Here is a 22,846-nt window from a genome sequence, read left to right as displayed (position 1 = left end):
CAAATCTCCTCCCTTCAGCTGACTCTGCTCCAGCTCCGTAACCAACTGGATGTTCTTCAAACTTGTGAAGCACATTTCTCCTTCAGAATCTCTGCCTCTTCCCTAAGATATCGACATGGCTTAAATACTTCATTCTAATCTCTACTCAAACATGAGGCCACTCTTTACAAAACACGCCCCTTATTACTCTACTGTATTTTTTAGCAGTGCCCTTATCACGTATCATTTTATTGATTTCTCCAACATTATTATTATTTTTTTTTAAAGATTTTATTTGTTTATTTTACAGACAGAGATCACAAGGAGGCAGAGAGGCAGGCAGAGAGAGAGGAAGGGAAGCAGGCCAAGCAGAGAGCCTGGTGTGGGGCTCGATCCCAGGACCATGAGATCATGACCTGAGCCGAAGGCAGAGGCTTAACCCACTGAGCCACCCAGGCACCCCGTGTTTCAAAAATATTTTATAAAAATATCTAAAATGCTGAAGGTCCTGTATCCCAATTGTGGTAATAGTTATATAAATCTACACGTCATAGGCAGAGGCTTAAACCCACTGAGCCACCCAGGCGCCCCTCCAACATTATTTTTTAAAGATTTTATTTATTTCGGGCATCTGGGTGGCTCAGTCATTAGGCATCATGATCCTAGTGTCCTGAGATCGAGCCCCACATCAGGCTCCCTGCTCAGAGCAAAGCCTGCTTCTCCCTCTCCCACTTCCCCTGCTTGTTCCTTGAGAGAAGAGTTCCCTCTCTCACTGTGTCTCTGTCAAATAAACAAATAAAATCTAAATAAATAAATAAAAAGATTTTATTTATTTGGCACACAAGAGGGAGTGAGAGAGTGAGCACAAGCAGGGGGAGTAGGAGAGGGAGAAGCAAGGTCTATATGATTGATAAAATGATGTTGGTATTTTATGCTGTATGGGAAGTTCCAGAGATGTCAGAAGATGCTACTATTTTAAATATTTTGGGAAAAAAATCTGGTAGAAAAGGAAAGCTATAAAAAGCATGGATTCAAATAATAAATTTGGACCTTAAAGGAATGCTCAAATCAAAAAGTAACATTCATCAGGGATGCTCCCGTTGCTCCTCTCCTGTGCACTCTTCAGAGCTACAGAATCATTCCCCTAAATCGACCGTGAGTCTCTCTGCTTTCCCTCCTCCATGGTCTCATTCTAGCACAAGGCAAAATCACCTGGACTTCCCAAACAGGCTCCTTCCTAGCAAGTTATACCATTTTCACTCATGAATCCTCTGATTCAATCTGTACAGGGCAGCCAGAGAGAGGTCTTAGAAATCCAATCCAATCATGTTCTCATCTTGTTTAAAACCTTCAATGGCTGCCAAGTGTCCTTAAGGGAAAAAATCCAAAGTCCTAGGCATGGGTTGAGAAGGGCCTGCATGATGTGGACCTCCATTCAGGTCTACCAGGACACCCACCCAATAACTTCTCTCCTCAGGGCCTTCAATGAATAGGTTCCTCTACCTTCTACAGCATTTCCACCATACCACCTAGATTCTACTACTGCTCCTTTCAGCTTTGTATCCTTTGCCAAGATCTGAAATGACTTACCAGTATGGTAATATTCTATTAGTAATGTTAGTAATATTACTAATATTGGTAATATTCAGCCCCTAATATTCTTTCACAGCAGACCCTTACCCATAACCTTCTCCCCCAAAGACCATCATTTCTCCAGCCATTGTACAGGCCAGTTTTCTAAAAAAGAAAACCTGCAGGGTCATCAGTGATTAGGAATTTAAATCAGTCCTTAAATCAGCATACTTCTTGACCCTAGCTACTTCCTAGATTATTCATGGTTACCTTTTATTTCATTCCAAATATTCTGTAGCATCCTTTTTATACAACCAAAACAATGCTGACTCTAAAAGTTATGTATCTGGCTTTATTCAACTAAGCCTTATACCACTGTTTCAAATATATATATATATTTTTAAAGATTTTATTTAGTTATTTGACAGACAGAGATCACAAGTAGGCAGAGAGGCAGGCAGAGAGAGGAGGGAAAGCAGGCTCCCTTCTAAGCAGAGAGCCTGATGTGGGGCTCAATCCCAGGACCCTGGGATCATGACCTGAGCCTAAGGCAGAGGCTTAACCTACTGGCCACCCAGGCACCCCGTGTTTCAAAAATATTTTATAAAAACATCTAAAATGCTGAAGGTTCTGTATCCCAATTGTGGTAATAGTTATATAAATCTATACATGTCATAAAATTTCATAGTAATATACACCAAAAAAATAAAAATAAATTAGAGTATGTGAAAATCAGTGACCTCTGAATAAGGTTTACTTATAGTTTCACCACTACTATTCTGTCAACATCAATTTCCTGGTTTTGACAGTGTACTAGGAATAGGTAAGATGTTATCATTAGGAAAGCTGAGTAGGGTGTAAGGGAACTCTCTGTATTATTTTTGTAACTCTTTTGAATCTTAAATTATTTCAAAATAAAAAGCTAAAACAGAAATGGTAAAAGTTATAAGCATGTATGTACCTAATAAGAGAGCCCCAAAGTAGATGAAGCAAAAACAGAATGGAAGAAAAACGGACAATTCAACAAATTGAAGACTTTAATGCTCTTTTAATAATGGATAGATCAACTAGCCAGAAGATCAACAAGGAAAGAAAAAACAACATGTTCTTAAATAACTGATGGGTCAAGGAAGAAATCAGAAGAGAAATTAGAAAATGCTTCAGGTGGATGAAAGGAAAACTTAACACACCAAAACTTATGGGGTACAGTTAAAACAGATTCTAAAGGGAAATTTATAGCTTAAAATGCCTGTATTAAACCTCCCCCCCACAAAACCCAATAAAGATTTCAAATCAGATTATGGAACTAGATAAAGGACAAAGTAAACCCAAAGATACCAGAAGGAAGAAAATAACAAAGATTAGAAGGCAGATTAACAAAATAGAAAAAGGAGAACAGGGAAACCAACAAAACTGTCAAACTTTTAGCCATACTGACCAAGAGAAAAAAAAAAGGAAAGAAGACAAATACTGGTATCAGGAATGAAGGAGGGATAACACTACCAACCTTACAGAAATAAAGGGCTAGGGCTAGGTGTGGGGACTGACTGCTTATAGGTATGGGATTTCATTTTAGGGTGATGAAAAGATTCTAAAATTAAATGGTTGTCACAGTTGCAAAACTCTGTTACTGTATTAAAAACCACTAAACAGGAAACTTTAAGTGAATTTTAGGATATGTGATTTCTATCTTTATTAATAGAGCTAGCTGCTTTAAAGAGGACAAAACTGGACCCAAAGTGCTGGGAAAATGGTTGTCTCATGCGAAGGAGGAAAGTGCTTCCTTCCTGAAATCAGAAGCAAATATGAGGAAGCGTAGCAAGAGTGGTAAGCAGAGAGAAAATCTGAGCCCTCATGCTGAGATATCCTTCCTTTTTTCTCCAGATCTCGGACCTTTTCAGCCAGCTTTCCTACTAACAGCTCAGCCGTGTTGCTTTCTCACTGGCCCCCTGGGTGACCACCTGCCACAGTTGTCCTGACAGGAGTCACCATCACTCACCTGGGCACCATTCTTTTTTATCCTGATTTTTAACCACCCAGGGCTCCTTCCCCTGCTCCAATAAGGAGATCACATCTGGCTTAGAATCAGAAAGTCCTGCTCAAAAAACAAACAAATAAACAAACAAACACAAACAAACAAACAAACAAAAACAGACAATGTTATTGTATATACACCAGAATTAAAATCAATCCATGATTATCTCTTAAAATTTATTTATTTATTTATTGACAATTTTATTTATTTATTTGACAGACAGAGATCACAAGTAGTCAAGAGAGGCAGGCAGAGAGAGAGGAGGTAGCAGGATCCCAGCGGAGCAGAGAGCCTGATGCGGGGCTCAATCCCAGGACCCTGGGATCATGACCAGAGCCGAAGGCAGAGGCTTTAACCCACTGAGCCACCAGACGCCCCTAAAAATCAATCCCTGATTATCAAGAAAGAGTAAACAGGTTAAAGATCAACAGAAGGGGTGAAGGTCAGAGGAGCAAAACAAAAAAGAAAAGTTGTCCAATGGAACAGTCAATTATTATTATTTTTTAAGATTATTTATTTATTTGACAGAGAGAGAGAGAGCGCGCGAGGGAACATAAGCAGGGGGAGTGGGAGAGGAAGAAGCAGGCTTCTCGCTAACAGGGAGCCTGATGCAGGTTTCAATCCCAGGACCCAGGGATCTTGACCTGAGCTGAAGGCAGACACTGAACAACTAAACCACCAGGCACCCCTGGAGCAGCCAACTCTAACTTCATAAGGGATAATCCCTTTTTTGGGAAGCAACAAGAATCATTAATTCAGCCAGGCATTTGAGAAGCACTCATGAGAAATCCATAACAAAGAAAGTAAAATTCCAGAAGACCAATTCTGAATTTGGGGGGGGGGAGGCACATAACTTACCCAGTGAGATCAGGTTGTTATAATTCTCCAGCATTACATCGCAGTACAAACCCTTCTGGGCAGAGTGCAAGCATTCCCACTCCTTTTGAGAGAAGTAAATGGCCACATCTTTGAACGTGAAGCCCTGAAACCACAGATCGATATATTTATTATTTTTTAAATTGACAGGCAAAATCTTTACTAGGGAATTAAAAAAAAAAAAATGGAGAAGGCAATTTAGTAAGGTAACAATGTTGACAAAACAGGCCGTGCTGGGCCCTTCAGTGTAGAAACAAGAGAGACCATTCTTGGTGCACACATCATGCTTAAGCATGCCTGGGACTACAGGAGTAACCTCTTGGGCTCTATCCTCTTCCATTAACCTCCCCTAGTCTGGGAATAACCAAAGTTCAGACAACTGGTGTTTCCCAATTAAATAAAACTATACATGCAAGCATACTCTATGTTCACTGCACAACACCTGTGGCTATCTCCTTCCCATTCTCCCAATAAAGAAAAACTTCTTAAAACTCTGAATCATTCAAAAAATATTTTATAAAATTTCTATTTCTGAAAATAGGATTTGAATATAACTTGGTGATTTCTATGATGCTTTGCAACTTACAATTTAATAACGTCTTAAAAACACATGCCCATAAATATGCCAGAATATTAAAGCCTGAGCAGTTTTCCATGTGACCAAAAATTCTAAAATAGACATCAATGTTCTTATTTTGGGGTACTAGGTTGCACAAGTTCTCTAAAGTTCTTTTGCAGTATGAGTCTTCTCTCCTCAACAATTTTTACATATCTGGCTACAATGTTCCTGTTCCTGTAAATTGTCCTTCACTATACTCTCCATGTTCCTGATCTGCCAGAACTGATGGGAGGAAGATCCAGACTCACACTGATGTGACCCAGGATGAACATATACTACAAAAGTGTGTGTGTGTCTCTCCTTCTCTCTCTCTCTCCATGAGTATCTTTCTTGATTTGAGGGAGGGTAACAAAACTTTGCCTGCCCTGAACCCCTGAGAATCCAACTATATATAATGTATTTAGAGGAACCAACCTTCCCAACTGACCTGAGCCCCAGAAGAGCCTGTTCTGACCTGCCCCGGGTAGATCCTTGTTCTACGACCTGAAAGACACTGAGCTCCTCAGTCATGCAGGCATCCCAAAGATATGGTGGAGCCCCCAGGCCCAGGAGCACAGAATACTTGGGCAGGCCCAGCCCTGGACAACAGTTTCTGCAACAGAGGTCTCCACCCTCTCCCTCGCCTAACAGACTCAGTTTAGCAGGTACCTCCTTAGCTTTGTTCCCACATCCCAGAACTGGGATTCATTCCCCGAATGAAATCTCTTACCACAAAGACCCTGTCCAGAATCACCACTACTGAGCCAGACCAGCACCAGCAGGTCCTAAGTAGTCTTGGCAAAGCTCAACCATCAGGACACAGGTTACATTGGCTTTATAAGAAACCACAATTCTCAGAATCTTTGTGGCCAACATACTCTGGTTCCCAATGAAGATCACGTTTTCTAAACTTGGCTTTCTTAATTGACATTATTCCCTCTCACTGCTACCCCTAGCCTTGTTGCTGATAGTCACTGTTCACTGCATCGCAAGTACAATTACTGCATTTTAGCAGTTTAAGTTTCTGGTGACTTCTATGTCTGAATCCTCAGAAGAAGCCCGTAAATCCTAATTCAAAGGAAACTTTAGTTCAAATAAGTGAAGTCATTTATTTAAATCTGCAGTTAGCAGTGGCACTGCTGGGTTTTGAATCTGGATTTCTCCAACTCTGTAGCTGATAGTCTTCCACTTCTGGCTCTCACAGATGCAGCCATTTCTGAAGCGCCTACAAGAAAATCCTGAACTGGGCTCTCTACTTGTCAAGCAGAAGATGCTTGGTCTGCTCTGTGTGTCACTACAGAGCACAGCCTTCTATGAGGGAAAATTAAAGGTAGAAAGGAGAGGAAGGAAAGAAGCAGTTCTGCAAACAAAATGCATTTATTTGATAATATAAAAATTTCCCATGACTCTGGCTCTGTGTGGGGACTTGGGGATGTGATGATTTAGATCCAGCACCTGCCCTTAAAAAGCTCAGAAGCAGGAAGGAAAAACAGAAAAGTAGAGACAATCACAGGACATCAAGCTCGGCAGGGACTGGTTACCATGACCAAATCACCAGTGAAAAATAACGTTCTGAATATTAAAAACATTTTGGGATGCAATGATGATCTGCCGAAGAAGGAAAGTAATCTTCAGAAGCTAAAACTGAATCAAACTGGGAACCAATAAAAGTGTGCAGAGCCAAGACGACCGTGAGCTTTGACATTCAGAGAATCGGTGGAGAGAAAACCAAGCCTAAAGCTGGTCAAGATGGGAGTTTAAATGGTTCTATACTACAAAGACCTGGGACATCTAGACCATCCCCACAAAATACAGAAAAAATAGAAGCAACACTCCCATTTTTGGATGCTACAAGGAAAACAGCCTGACTTGAATCCTGGCACTTGGTAGAAGAAAAATATTTTCTCCTGAGGAATTATAATCACAAGTCAGCTCTCCCACAGGTCTGTGGCTCACATGCACATTACAAAGGTGAATCCATAAAACTTGTCATCTATAAACCTACCTTTTTTTAAATTTATTTTTTATTTATTTTCGGCATAACAGTATTCATTATTTTTTCACCACACCCAGTGCTCCATTCAATCCATGCCCTCTATAATACCCACCACCTGGTACCCCAAACTCCCACCCACCCACCAATTCAAACCCCTCAGATTGTTTTTTAGAGTCCATAGTCTCTCATGGTTCACCTCTCCTTCCAATTTCCCCCAACTCCCTTCTCCTCTCTAACTCCCCATGTCCTCCATGCTATTTGTTATGCTCCACAAATAAGTGAAACCATATGATAATTGACTGTCTCTGCTTGACTGATTTCACTCAGCATAATCTCTTCCAGTCCTATCCATGTTGCTACAAAAGTTGGGTATTCATCCTTTCTGATGGAGGCATAATACTCCTTAGTGTATATGGACCACATCTTCCTTATCCATTCGTCCGTTGAAGAGCATCTTGGTTCTTTCCACAGTTTGGGGACCGTGGCCATTGCTGCTATAAACACTGGGGTACAGATGGCCCTTCTTTTCACTATATAAACCTACTTTAAGGTGGCTCTGGTTTGGCAGTGCTCTTGGTGGAAGGAAACACAGACCTGGCCTAGAAGAACAACATTCAACCAGGCCTCAAGAATCCATAAACAGAATTTCAAGGAAATGCCTACACACCACTAAATTGTACACTATAAAATGGTTAATTTATGTTACATGAATTTCCCCTAAATAAAAATAAAACATGCACAGAGGCATAATTCCAGGATCAGAGAGTCAGGAAAATCAATCATGCAATTGTTTCAAATTTCCACTATATTTTAAACTTTCCACAACAAAATAAAATGTTAAGGAAAAAAAGTCACATCTCCAAAGATTCATACAAAACAGGTGTGTTACAAAAAAGGGGCAAGATGGTGAGAAACAAAACCACAAAAATGACAGGTAGATTTTTTTTTTTAAAGACTTTATTTATTTGTCAGAGAGAGAGAGAGAGAGCACAAGTGAGCATAAGCAGGGGGAGTGGCAGGCAGAGGGAGAAGCAGGCTCCTCACTGAGCAAGGAGTCCAAGCTGGACTGGATCCCATCATGACCTGAGCTGAAGGTAGATGCTTAACTGACTGAGCTCCTAGGCACTCCAAATGACAGGAAGATTTAAAAGGAAAAAATAGTGGCACCTGGGTGGCTCGTAGGTTAAACGTCTACCTTCAGCCCAGGTCATGATCCCAGAGTCCTGTGATTGAGCCCCACCTCAGGCTCCCCACTTGGTGGGGAATCTCCTTCTCCCTCTGCCCCTGCATTGTGTTCTCTCACTCTCAAAAACAAATGAATAGGGCGCCTGGGTGGCTCAGTGGGTTAAGCCGCTGCCTTCGGCTCGGGTCATGGTCTCAGGGTCCTGGGATCGAGTCCCGCATCGGGCTCTCTGCTCGGCAGGAGCCTGCTTCCTCCTCTCTCTCTCTCTGCCTGCCTCTCTGCCTACTTGTGATCTCTCTCTGTAGGATAAATAAATAAAATCTTTAAAAAAAAAAAAAAAAAAGGAAAAATTATTTCTAGAGCAAAAAACCCCTAATATTTAAAATTAAGTCATACACAGGCTAGAATAAATACCTCCAAAGAGAAAAATTACTGGACTACAGATACAAAAAAAGATTGTGCAGAATGCTCTCTTCATTTCCACGTTGTCCTTTTTGATAGCAGGGGCAGTAAATGAAGAACTAATGGGGGCACCTAGTGGCTCAGTTGGTAGAGCATATGATTCTTGATCTTGGGGTGGTGAGTGTAAGCCCCACACTAGGCACAGAGCTCGATTATTAAAAAAAAAAAAAAAAAAAAAAGGCCTAATGGCTAAGAAATTTTCAGAACTAGCAAAAGAAAGCATTATTCAGGATGCCTGGGTGGCTCAGTCAATTATGCGTCTGCCTTCTGCTCAGGTCATGATCCCAGGGTTCTGAGATCGAGTCCTGCATCAAGCTTCTTCTTCTTCTTCTTCTTTTTTAAAGATTTTATTTATTTATTTGACAGAGAGAGATCACAAATAGGCAGAGAGGCAGGCAGAGAAAGAAAGGGGGAAGCAGGCTCTCCACCAAGCAGAGAGCCCGATGCAGGGCTTGATCCCAGGACCCTGGGATCATGACCTGAGCCAAAGGCAGAGGCTTTAACCCACTGAGCCACCCAGGCACCCCCCGCATCGAGATTCTTGCTCAACAGGAAGCCTGCTTCACTCTCTGCCTCTGCCTGCCACTCTGCCTGCCTATGCTCTCTTTCTCTGACAAATAAATAAATAAATCTTAAAAAAAAAAAAAAGAACAGAACCATAAAACTTCCTATAATCTAAAGAAATCTACTACCTTAAAAAAAGAAAAAAAGAAAGCATTATTCAGAAGCCCAATGAATCTCAAGGAGAATAAATAGAAAGAAACCCTAGACAATTATACCAAAACTGCAGAGCACTAAAAACAAAAGAGAATATGTTAGAAGCAATTTGAGATTAAAGACAGATTATCTACACAGAAACACCAGTCTGATTGACAAATGGTTATTCAATAGCAACAGTATAAACCAGAAGACAGCAATCTGCTTCAGTTAGCTGAGAGAAAATTACCTTTCACAAATGGGGGCAAATCAAGACATTTTTCAAAAAAAAAAAAAAACCCAAATCAAAACCCTCACAAAACTCATTAAAGTATGTACTTCCACCTGAAGGAAAATGATCCCAAGGTAGAGGGTTTAAGATATAAGAATAATGAACAAAGAAAGTGGTAAATATGTGGAGAGATAAGCTAACATCAAAATATATAAAATAATAAAAATGTTTTATGGATTAAAAAGAGGGTAGAATTAAAACATCTGACAACAGGGGCGCCTGGGTAACTCAGTCAGTTAAGCGTCTGCCTTCAGCTCTGGTCGTGATCCTGGGGTCCTGGGATCGAGCCCTGCATCGGGCTCTCTGCTCAGTGGGGAGCCTGCTTTACTTTCTCTCTGTCTGCCTGCTGCTCTGCCTACTTGTGATCTCTCTCTCTCTCAATCAAATAAATAAATAAAATCTTTAAAACAACAACAAAAAAATCTGACAACAATATAAATTGTTTAATCAGATTAGCCTAGTTCCCTATACTATTCATTCAGCAAGAGCATAAAGATGTTCTTTAGTTTGGGACACTAAGTTAAAATACATTAAAATTTCTTGGGGAACCTGGGTGGTTTAGTGGGTTAAAGCCTCTGCCTTCAGCTGAGGTCATGATCCCGGGGTCCTGGGATCGAGCCCCGTGTCGGGCTCTCTGCTCAGCGGAGAGCCTGCTTTCCCCCCTCTCTGCCTGCCTCTCTGCCTACTTGTGATCTCTGTCTGTCAAATAAATAAATAAAATATTTTAAAAAATAAAAATAAAATACATTAAAATTTCTAAGGTAATCACTAAATAATTGAAACTAGTTTATAATTTTCAAATTCACGCAGGGGTGAAAAGAGGTTAAAACAAAATGGAAAAGGTAGGTTAAAAAGCACAAACTAAGCCAATAATGATACTTTCAATTATATCAGCAATTTTTTAAAAAAAGGACTTTATTTTATAAGTAATTTCTGCATCCAACATGGGGCTTGAACTTACAACCCCAAGATCAAGAGTCACACGCTCCACTGACTGAGACAGCCAGGTGCCCCTGTTTTAGCAATTAGTATTAATGGGCTAAATGATCTCATTAAAAGACAAAGGTCAAAAACCAAAGCCCAAATGGTGTTTACAAGAGATACAACCAAAACATAAATAACCAAAAAGACTGGAGGTAAAAGATGAAAATATACACTCCTAATAAAAAATAAATGTATTGAGACACACATACACATAAATAAAAGAACAAAATTATGACAAGTCATCATCATTATGAGAGAACACATCACTTGAAATAACTGACAGACACGAGACAAAATCAGTAAAAACAGAAATTATTTAAATTACAAAATAACAAAATTAACAAGCTTGATTTAATGGTAATATATAGAATAATGCACCAAATTCAAATATGTGCCAGTTTAAGCACACATTCAGGTGAATTTCCATCACTATCACATTCTTCTCAGACATATCTGGAGGATTCAGAAAACTGATCACATTGGGTCTTAACACACGATAATCATTTTGCATGAACTCATAGTAATAAAAAGATGCACATTAATAGGATTGCCTGGGGGCAGGGGTGGCAAATGGAATGGAAAGGTCTTGGATGACAGGTCATCACTGGCAGGACTAAATGCATCCTCACTTACTGCTCTATTCCAACACTAGGATTGGTGCTCCAATAAATACAGAATGTGCTTTATAGAAAATGTATAACAAATGTGAAAGAGTTAGAGCTTTGTCCTAAAAGTAACAGGGATTCACTCAATAAAGGATGTGACATGACTGGACTATTTCATAGGCAAGGAGTAAAAGTAGAGCCAGGGAGCCCCATTAGAAGACAATACACTATCCACCCCTACACAAAGGTCTGATGTGGCATGCAGACAGTGGAGTGAGGTTAAAGGCATGAGATCAGGGAACTGGAAAGGCACAGAAGCAATGGGATTGAGACCAGGAGGTAAGAGTTGGGGGAACTCCAGGTTGCCAGTTAAAGGACACATTCAGGTGAATTTCCATCACTATCACATTCTCCAAACCTTATATAATGACATTATATAGAGGAAGTTATGACGAAGTCCATGGTCATATAGAAAAATAGGTAAGACTCTACCATTATTTTTTTTTTTAAACAGTGCACAGCTTCTCATGAAGACACAGAAAGGGGGGGGCCCTGGGTGGCTCTGTAGGTTAAGCGGCTGCCTTCAGCTCAGGTCATGATTCCAGGGTCCTGGGATTGAGTCCCGCATTGGGCACCCGGATCCATGGGGAGTCTGCTTCTCCCTCTCCCTCTGCCTGCCTTTCCCCCTGATTGTGCTCTCTCTCTCTGACAAATAAATTAATTAATTAAATAAAAGAAAGAAAGAAAGTAAAAAAGGACAATTCACCACTCTGAGGAGAGGAAATAAAGGGAAATGGACAGTTGTCCAGGGTTTAGGGCAAGGGAAGCTCGAGTTCCTTCCTTACCAAAATGTGCTAAGACTGGATGGGGAGGGTGTAGTTTTTCCTCTGAGAATCTGAGGAAGGTTCTAGCCAGGATGGGAATGGGAAAGCAAACACAACAAGTTCTCACAGAATTCAGAAAAAAAGGCAGAGAAAAGAAACAGATTAATCCAGAATACAAAAAATATTTTATTAGTCTTTTGAGAGAAAGGAACCCTTGAGAACTAACTGACCAGAATTAATGAAGAGCCACACTCAGACACATCCAAGGAAAACACCCTGAACATACTACCAGTATTATGCCATTCTTTAAAACTCCAAAGTCACAGAAAAGAAAAATCTAAATAAACACCCCAAATTAGGAATTTTACAGCCAACATTTGCTGGTCATATCTCCACCAGATACTTAAAGATGGAATCATTTGGGCAAAAGACAAAGTACTTTAGGAAAATGTGAATGACTTTTTAAAAAAAGATTTTATTTGTTTATTTATTTAGAGAATACAAATGGGGAGCAGAAAGAAAGGGGGAGAGAGAGAACCTCAACTAGACTCCATGCTCAGCATGGAGCTCGACACAGGCTCAACCTTGCAAACCTGAGATCATGACTTGAGCGTCTAACTCTTAATTTCAGATGCTTAACCGACTGAGCCACCCAGGCACCCCTGAATGACTTTTCCATATTTACAGTAGAGAAGGCCATGGGATAAAGGGAGAAAACATTTTTTGAAAACTCTGAATCTAAAACACATGCAAAACAGATTAACTGTGAAAAAATATTTTCAAAACTTACGACAGAGAATATGTTTAACATATAAACTTGTTCAACATAAACCAAAAAAGGTAACACTCTCTTGACAAATGGGCAAAAGTAGAGGGATTCTAGTTGTACTACTTGTTAACTGTTTAATTTTGGAGTGACTTAATAGAATTTATTTCCTTATCTGTCAACTTAAAATAATACCGTATTTCATCAATTCTGGGGTACCACTGATTGTAAAGCCACCATTACTTACACCAGTAAAGAAAAAATACCACTGATGAAACTATGACTTGCCAAGAATTGCAAAACCAGTCTTGATTTCAAAGAAGTTTAACAGAATTGAAGAAACACAGTTATACCTGTCTTAAAGGGTTATTAATGTGGATTCAACAAGATAACACATGTAAAGAACTTGAAACTACAAGCTGGTTGCTTCTATCAGTAGCATGATCCCATTCTGAAAACAAAATTACATACCTACACATATGTATAGACAAAATTTGAAAATATTAATCATGACTATCTCTAGATGGGGGGACCATGGGTGACAAACTTCCTTAATCAACTTTCTCAAGTTTTGAAATTTTTGCAAGAATCCTGTATTACTTTAGTCATTAAAAAGAGAGCAATTAGGTTCTTTCTATCTTGGGGGAAGAAAGTATGTAGAGCTGATAGGAGCAGGCAGGCCTTCCAGACTGTTAGAAATTTGGAAGCAAACAGGCTACTGCATGTTGACTCTGAAGCGGACCACAAAGAAATTAATTAGTGAGGCTGAAGCGAGTAACCTCATTCTGTTCTTTAACTTCCCTGCCAAATCAGTGAGGCACATGTGTCACAGCTGTTCTGGTAATTAATAAAATCCAGGGAAATGGAAATTCTAGATTGATGAGACAATGTATGCAAAGCAGACAGCCCTGGTTTAGATTTCTGTCTGGTTTAGGAAAACTCCTCCATAAATTTAGTTTCCTTCTCTCTTACCCTTTTTCCAAATCACTACTGTAAATCTTTTGGATAGAATCCTGAAACAAGACATTGTTCTGAAAACCAGGAAGCCCTTTCCAAGTAGAGTGCCAAATACAACTTACCTCTGCCATGACTTTTGATGTACAGTGGCTTTTCTCTCCTCTTCTGGATTCTTCTAGAATGAAAAAGGTGGAAAAGGGTTAAACTATGAGACAACAGACCTTCCAGGAGCTCAGAGAAGGCCAAATCACAGCAAACCCTGGCTCCACTCCAGGCACCAAGGGTGAAACCAAAACCAAAGAAGCCTGTAACCCCACCTCCACTCCTATCATCATCACACAAAGCAGGCCACCTCAGCTGCCCAGATGGGAGTCCTGGGAGAGAACTCCAGACTGTGGCCTCCTTTCTCCATAGGAGCCTGTCTGGGTTCTTCCAGGCCCTGTATCTTAGACTGAGCCCAGATCTGTGGCCCTAAAACTCAACCTACGTGGATCCATCAGTCAGAATCTCACACTCCTGTCCTCTAAAACTGGGGCACCATTATGGGCCTGGATCCCCTGAGCCCTCAGAGTAAAAGCACAGGGAGTGGAAGGAAGTGCTCCCAGGGCCAAGCTCTGCAAAACCCTGGGACACCAGAAATAACCCCGGGGAGAAGGCCATTCACCGCGCTGAAGAGCGAGCGGCGGTTTCTGCGTCAGTTTCGGCTGGAATCCAGAATCCAGCAGGGACTACTGGGACTAAAAAGGCTCGAAACGCATGCGGGTTATGAGACTGACCCACAACCCATCCATTCGCTGACCCGGCTCAACGTCGACCAAGAAAGTACAAAGGGAGGCGCTTTTCCAGTTCTAGCTCCAGAGGCAGAGCCGGCGACGTGGCCGGCCACATGGGGCTCCCACACGGGGCCATAGAGAGATTCCTAGTGTCCTAACCACGGCCCCGCCGGCAGTGGTCGCCGCGCACTGGAGGTCGGGTGCACAATCCAGTCCGGGGAGTATCGCACGGACTTTGTGCACAGGCAGGAGACCACACACAGCGACACCTCTGACCTCCAGACACCGCCAGCCAGCTCCAGCGCCAGCCTGAAACCGCTCCCCCACCCGGTGGAGGTGCACGGCTGATACCTCCCTCCCCCGAGGGAAGAGTAGCGGCCTCGACATTCCCAACTTTCCCGACGTCCTTTACTTTTTGAGCGCGAGGACGCAGCCTAGAAATGCCGCACGGCCACCCCTAAGTAAGACTCCAGACAGACCCCGGCCCCGCCCCGGAGCCCCTCACCTTGCACTTCTCCCGGGTCCTCACACACCAGTCTGGTCAAATCCGCAGGCGGACCGCAACGCCCCAAACCCTCGCCCCCGAACTCCCGCCAACTCACTAACCGCCAGCCAACTTCGGCCGGAAGTGGCAGATGCCGCAGAGCCCTCAGGAAAATGTAGTCCCGAGGAGGAAAAATCCAGCCAGAGCCAGGCGGGTACAAGGTTTCACCGCCCAGTGCGCGTCGCGTACTTAGCCTTCAGGCCAGTACTGACGGCGCACACTAGCCTGAGCATCCTGAGGACCTGGGCGAACCGACAGGTCCAAGCAGCAGAAGTCGTCTGCTGAGGGGGAAAAAGAAAAGAAAAAAAAAAGTTGTGGACCGTGGAGGCTTCTGGGAAATGTAGCCCACAGCGGAGTAAAGGTGGGCTGGTCGGCCACCAGCACAACCCGAGTCCTCAAAGTTAACCCGTGAGCAACAGTCCTCGCTGCAGACTGCGCAGCGCACAGAGGCGGGAAGTTAAAAGCCGGGAAGCAGTTAAAAGCCGCCGGGAAGCAGACGGTTCAGAGTTCTCTCCGCCAGGAACCGCGCTCTGAGAGCGGGACCAGAGGGGACGACTCCCCGCTACACCATGAATTAGGAGTCCTCCGGGACCCGGGCTATTCAGCCCGCCCCAGGATCCTGCCTGGTGGAGTTTGGGTGCTCAGGTTTCGGGTGAGAATTCATTCCCCAGTCCCGGGCGCCACCAGAAAGTGCAGTACTCCCTTAGTCGATACTGCTGCAAGGTAGCAGCCCCGCATCCCGACCTTTCCACCCAATTCGGGCGGGGCCGCAGGGACTCCCGGTAAGGGCCCATCCTGGAGGCGTTTGGGAAATGTAGTCTCAGCCTAACGAGTTGGGAATGCGGCGGCGGAGAACCTGAATGAGGACGGGTGGTAGTCTTGAACTGAAGATGCAGGGGTCTGAGAAGGCAATTAAAGGAGGATAAGCTGAGGTCCCGAGTAGAAGTCATAGAATACCAGTACTGAGCTCTATATGCCACGTATTAATGTTTCCAAACTTTTTCCAAGTACATAAATACAGAAAGTTACACTAACATTTTTTTTTTTTAATTTTAACATTTGTTAATAGTAGTTAATTGCTAGGATGTGTATATGTGCTGCCGAAGCGAGCACAATTGCTAGGATGTGTAATTGGTTTTTGTTGTTGTTTACTTTAAGAGTATTCCCTTATTATTTTGGCCATTATCGTGTCCTTATGAGACATTACTCAATTTTGTTAGATATAAAATGAGTAAGTATAGACTCTGAAATTGGTGAGCTAGAAAACAAAAAGTGGGCCAGATTTTTTAAATGCACAGTTTGGTTCTAAAAGATAATTGAGGGGCGTTTGCCTTCAGCTCGGGTGATGATCCTAGGGTTTAGGGATCTAGCCCCACTTGGGCTCCCTGCTCAAAGGGGAGCCTGTTTCTCCCTCTCCCTCTCTACCTGCTGCCCCCCCCTACCGCTTGTGAGGGCGCTCTGTCAAATAAATAAATCTTTTTTAAAAAAGTTAAGTGAAACGCAATATTCATAAACAATAACAAAACAAAAATTAAAACACGAATATTACAAATGGGAAAGGTTAAACATAAACATGGAATTTAAAATAATTTTTTAAAAAGATTTTATTTATTTATTTGACAGAGAGACACAGTGAGAGAGGGAACCCAAGCAGGGGGAGTCGGAGTGGGAGAGGGAGAAGCAGGCTTCCGGATGAGCAGGGAGCCTGATGCGGGGCTCTGTCCCAGGACCCCAGGATCATGATCTGAGCTCAAGGCAGCAGGTTAACCACTGAGCCTCCCAGACGCCCCTAAAAGAATTTTGAGGCTGTTAACACAACTCCATGACAACGGTAGAGGTAATTGTATATTTTCCAATAAAATTGAAGTTACTACTTTCTACTAAGAAGTAGAAAACCTGAACGGAATAGCCAAAATAAAACTTAAATATCTCTTTAAAACTGTACTGCTAGAAAGGTACCAGATAGTTATAGTTCATTTTTAGCTACTTTTTGAATAATGAATTTTCAGTTTATTCAGATCCTGGAAAAAGATGAAGTGCTTTTTTTTTTTTTTTTTTAGATTTTATTTCTTTTAGATCAAGAGAGAACTCTCCAGAGACTATGAGTGGGAGGAGAGGCAGAGGGAGAGAAAGAAAAAGAATCCCAAGTAGGCTCCTCACTGAGTGCAGAGCCCAATGCCAGGCTTGATCCCAGGACCCTGAGATCATGACCTGAGCTGAAATCAAGAGTCAGTTACTGAACCAACTGAGCCCCCCAGGTGCCACAAGATAGAATGCTTTCTAATTAATTTTGTCTAACTGGCAAAAATCTGACAAAGACAGGCCAAAAGAAAAGTATTGATTAGTTTCATTTGGGTTCAAGGATAAAATGAGGCACTCTAAAAGTTTCAGGAATTTATTTGAGCATACATCTACTTGAATCAGGCAGCATCAAACTGAAAGTGTTAGGAGTGCCCCACCAACAGGAACTAATGGAGAGGTTTTTACAGAGAAGACCCTAAAGCAAAGCAAGGAAATTATTTGATTAGCTATAGCTTAAGCAGTTGCCCTGTTTGGCAAATCTAAGTTGGCTTTTTGTTATTAATTGTTCCTAAGTTTTATTTTCTCTGACTGGGTTGCATTGATTTTGACTTCGGTTTTGGTTTGCTTTCGTAGGCTAGTAATGCAGAAGAACTACTTCAGTCTAATGGCATCATTGTTTAATTATTTTAAAATTTGTTGTTATAGGTGCAAAAATTCCCAATAAAAGGCTGATATCAACATGTACTATAAATTTTGCACAGGGATTATGTCAACAGATTTCCTATGTTAAAGAACACTAAAAGCATATGAAATGTATGAATAAATCAAAGGAGAAAAATATACATATCAATCAATGGCAATAAGATAATGTGGTAGATAGGATAATGTCCCCATTCAAGATGTCCAAGTCCTAATCCCCAGAAAGAACCTATGAATGACTATGTTATCTTACATGGCAAAGAAACTTTGCAGATACACTTAAATTAAGGATTTTTTTTGAATGAGAAAATTATTCTGGATATCTGAGTAGATCCAATGTAATCACAAGCCTCCTTAGAGAGGAAGGCAGGAACATCAGAGCCAGAAAAGAATTGTGAAGACAGGGGCGCCTGGGTGGCTCAGTGGGTTAAGCCGCTGCCTTCGGCTCGGGTCATGATCTCAGGGTCCTGGGATCGAGTCCCGCATCGGGCTTTCTGCTCAGCAGGGAGCCTGCTTCCCTCTCTCTCTCTCTCTCTCTGCCTGCTTCTCCATCTACTTGTGATTTCTCTCTGTCAAATAAATAAATAAAATCTTAAAAAAAAAAAAAAAAGAATTGTGAAGACAGAAGAACTTGGGATGACATGCAGTGAAGATGGAGTAAAGGACCATGAGCCAACGAATACAGGCAGCTTCTAGAAGCTGGAAAAGGCAAGGAAATAGATTCTCCTCTAGAGCCTATAGAAGAAATGCAGCTATGCCAACAATTTGATTTTAGCCCATTGGATCCATTTCAGACTTCTGACCCCAATCTCTGAGTGAGGAAATCTTCCTCCAGAACAGGATGGACTAATGTGTCAGTCATTAGAAAACCATGTTCTTGATAAATTAGTCCATCTGCCTTCCTGAGATATACTCCTTCCCGCCCCAACCAGGATATTCTGCAGTCCTTCTCCTGAAACTTGTATTTTTTTTTAAAGATTTTATTTATTTATTTGACACAGAGAGATCACAAGTAGAGAGAGAGGCAGGCAGAGAGAGAGGAAGGGAAGCAGGCTCCCTGCAGAGCAGAGAGCCCGATGCGGGGCTCGATCCCAGGACCCTGAGATCATGACCCGAGCTGAAGGCAGTGGCTCAACCCACTGAGCCACCCAGGCGCCCCTCCTGAAACTTCTTTTATAGAAACATATTGAGGATCTGGTTCCCTAGTTCTCCTGGGCTAGTGGGGTCTATAGATACACCCCCAAGCGGCTCAGTGCCCTCCCACATTTATTTCTCCCATATGATAGAGTGCAGTCACCTAGTAGTACATTGTATTCAACTATTTATTTTTTAAGGATTTTATTTATTTATTTGACAGAGAGAGATCACAAGTAGACAGAGAGGCAGGAAAAGAGAGAGAGGGAAGCAAGCTCCCTGCTGAGCAGAGAGTCCGATGCGGGACTCGATCCCAGGACCCTGAGATCATGACTTGAGTCAAAGGCAGCGGCTTAACCCACTTAGCCACCCAGGCACCCTGTCTTCAACTATTTATTTTGAAAAATTTCAAGTTTCCAAAAGCATTGAAAAATAGTACAAAGGATTCTTATACAGCCTATCCCTGGATTCACCAATTGTTAACAACTTACCATTTTTGAAAATCTCTCGCTACCATTTGAAAATAAATTCAAGCATCACAACACTTCACTACTAAATATGTCAGCATATATCTCCTAAAAACAAGGACATTTTCTTACCACACATCACTAAGCACCATATATTACATATATATCACTATGTTCCACAAAACACAGTTTCACACTTACATCAGTAGACACAGTAGTACATTCCATGTACCTCTAATTACAACACTATGATCAGATCCAAGGAAATGATTAATTCCATAATTCACTTATATTCAAATTTCCCTCAAGTGTCCCCAGAATGTCTTATATAGGTTTTTAAGTAGGACACAAAGTTCAAGCATTGCATTTAATGTTATGTCTCTAGTCTCTTAATCTAGAACAGTCTCTTCACCTTTCGTTTTCTCTTTCTGCTGCCCCCCACCACTTGTGAGCGCGCTCTGTCAAATAAATAAATATATATTTTTAAAGAATCTAGATTATTTGTTGTACAAAAATGTCTTATATTCTGGACTGTCTAGTTATTTCTTTATGGTAAAATCCAGATAAAACATCTTTGTCCTCTTGCTGTATCACATTAGGAGAAACATGAGGTTGTGTCATTTCACTATTAGCAATGCTAAATTTGATCATTTAGGGGCACCTAGGTGGCTCAGTGGGTTAAACCTCTGTCTTCTGCTCAGTTCATGATCTCAGGGTCCTGGGATCGAGCCCCACATCCGGCTCTCTGCTCAGCAGGGAGCCTGCTTCCCCCTCTCTCTCTGCCTACTTGTGACCCCCCCCTCTCTCTGTCAAATAAATAAATAAATAAGGGTGCCTGGGTGGCTCAGTGGGTTAAGCCGCTGCCTTCGGCTCAGGTCATGATCTCAGGGTCCTGGGATCGAGTCCCGCATCGGGCTCTCTGCTCAGCAGGGAGCCTGCTTCCCTCTCTCTCTGCCTGCCTCTCTGTCTACTGTGATCTCTCTCTGTCAAATAAATAATAAAAATAAAATCTTTAAAAAAAATAAATAAATAAATAAATAAATAAATAAAACTTAAAAAATAAATTTGATCATTTGGTTAAGGTGGTAATGGCCAGATATCTCCATTGTGAAGTTATGCTTTTTTCCTAATTGGTAAGTAACTTGAGGGCTCATGACTTAGGACCATAAGAATCCCCCATTTCCCAACAATCATGTGCATATTTACTATAAGGTATATATTACTCTTTCATATAAATTAATATGTGTGTTACTCTTTCATATATATATGAATCATGAAATTATATTTTGTATACAATTATATATGGATTTTGATGGTGTACTTTTGACATACATATATACATATTATTCTTTAGAATTGGATAAGCTATGTTATGTTTTGTGAACCATTTAAGATATTTTATAGAATAATTTAGAATACAACAAATTTTATTTTGTTTCTGACTTTAGAACTTAAACCCCTTAAAAATATAACAACACTGTTAAAAGGTCTTCACTTTTAAGTTGTTGAGCTTCTCCATCTCCTGTGTTCTGTTAGAGCTCTGACCAGCAGAAATACATATCTTGGAGAGAAAGATGAGAGTTTTTAATGTGGAGATTCTCATCTGCCACGGAAACAGATGGCAAGCTGTCCTGCCTTATGAGACTTCTAGGAGTTGGGTATCACGGAGAACCTAAGTGTGAAAATCTTGGTGAATGATGGTGGGCTTCTGCCAAAAATGGAGAGAAGCTTTTTGTATCAACATCCAATTCCTATAGTCAGTTTGCATCAATTTGGGTTCATTCAGGAAACAGAAATCCCACCAGAATTTAAACAGAGTTTTAATATAAAGAACTGTTAAGCAATGATGAGTAATATAAAGACAGCAAAGAATTCTGAAGTGCCCCTGAGGGCTGAAGGAGAGTCCCTAAGGAAGGACAAACTTGGATCCTTCCCAGAGGCTTGGTTTCAGACCTCATTGGAGAAGATGCAATTGCATCCCAATGGATGGCAGAGAAATTTCCTGGGTTGCCAAATGCTCAGAGAGCTGGAGCAGGACTATAACCTAACAGCCAAGATGCATGGTATCCACATCAGGAAGGCGGCAGGAGATACCCCTCTGTGGCAAATACAAGCCAATACAAGCAGGCATACAGAGAAAGCTGGGATGCCACTGTGCACATGTGACCTGGAGCACACAGTATGTCATCAGTATGGTCTCAGCAAGATGGTCACTGGGTCCAGGTCAGGTCTGTGAAGTCTCTAAGACATGCATGCTCTGGGGTACAGCTGAGGCTAAGCATCACTGAATATTTTCACATACACATAACCCATAGACCATGAAGCAAGAACAAGAAAAAGCAAAATGCAGCAACCAGCCAGAAGAGAAACCAGGAAGAGAAGCCCCTTTCCTTCTCCAGTGCCCTCTACTAACATAGCCTCACATCATACTCACTGTAAAGAAGAAATGCTTAAAGAATCCAGTCCCTTTTTACAGAGCAAGGTATTGAAAGCTGAGAGGCAATAAATTGATAATAGCACACTGGAAACCTCTGGCCCTCAGTTTCTACACTTCTACACACATATGAGCTCTCATACAACAACAAAACAACTCTGTATTTCTATCTAGCAAGACAGTTATCCAAATAAGAAAATGTATGATTCTAACAGTTGGTTATATTAATTATTAACTCACTAATTTTTGGCTTTATTAATTACTCCTTATATTCATTTATAGCGCCACTGAATATTCTGTTTTCTAAAGAGTAAATTGTAAAGAATATAAAATCAAAATGAGAGAGAAAAACATGGTAGTTAGTATATACAAATAAACAGATATAACAATCAAAGAGAAAATATGCAAGGCTACTACAGTCCTCATATTTTGTAATTGAATATGAGGTCAGTTGATGTTTATGACTTCCTTCTTTGACAACACATTCCCTATTTCTGTTGTTTTCAGCAAGAACCTCAAATGCTCTATGTTTGTTATCTGGTAGAGTGACCCAAGCCCTCATTCCTGAAGATTCTGAGTTCTCAATCATTCTATATGTTTTTTTTAAATTGCTGTCATTTTCCCATCAACCTTTATAATTGGACATAGACAGTCTAAAAGGAATGCCAGAGAATTCCCTGGGTTTCAAATACAGGCCCATTTACCTCCATTGCATATCATTAACCTGATTCCTTCTTGGTAATTAGGATCAGTCATTCCAGGCAGTGGATCAACTTTTTTTTTCTTGTTCAGTGTTAATTAAAGGAGTTAAAAATGTTCAAGGTGTAAGTCTCATCTTCCAATTCAGTAGCACTATTGCTATAGGTGTATCTCCAGATGCAAGCATTGCCCTTAGGGGACTAATACCTCCATACAAGCAAAGCTCAAATTCTATGAGTAGGCCATTAG

The 22,846-nt window shown here is 41.3% G+C and overlaps 1 protein-coding gene across 1 annotated transcript in view; it reads right to left on the bottom strand.

The window, feature by feature from the left end:
* ZNF568 (zinc finger protein 568) overlaps window positions 1-22,846 on the bottom strand; it is a 136,312-nt gene that overhangs the window by 6,758 nt on the left and 106,708 nt on the right. The window lies entirely within an intron of this gene.

The sequence above is a fragment of the Mustela nigripes genome, chromosome 17 (genome assembly GCF_022355385.1).
Source record: "Mustela nigripes isolate SB6536 chromosome 17, MUSNIG.SB6536, whole genome shotgun sequence".
Taxonomy (NCBI): Eukaryota; Metazoa; Chordata; class Mammalia; order Carnivora; family Mustelidae; genus Mustela; species Mustela nigripes.
Note: the sequence above shows the minus strand (reverse complement) of the source record. Positions and strands in the feature narration are given on the sequence as shown.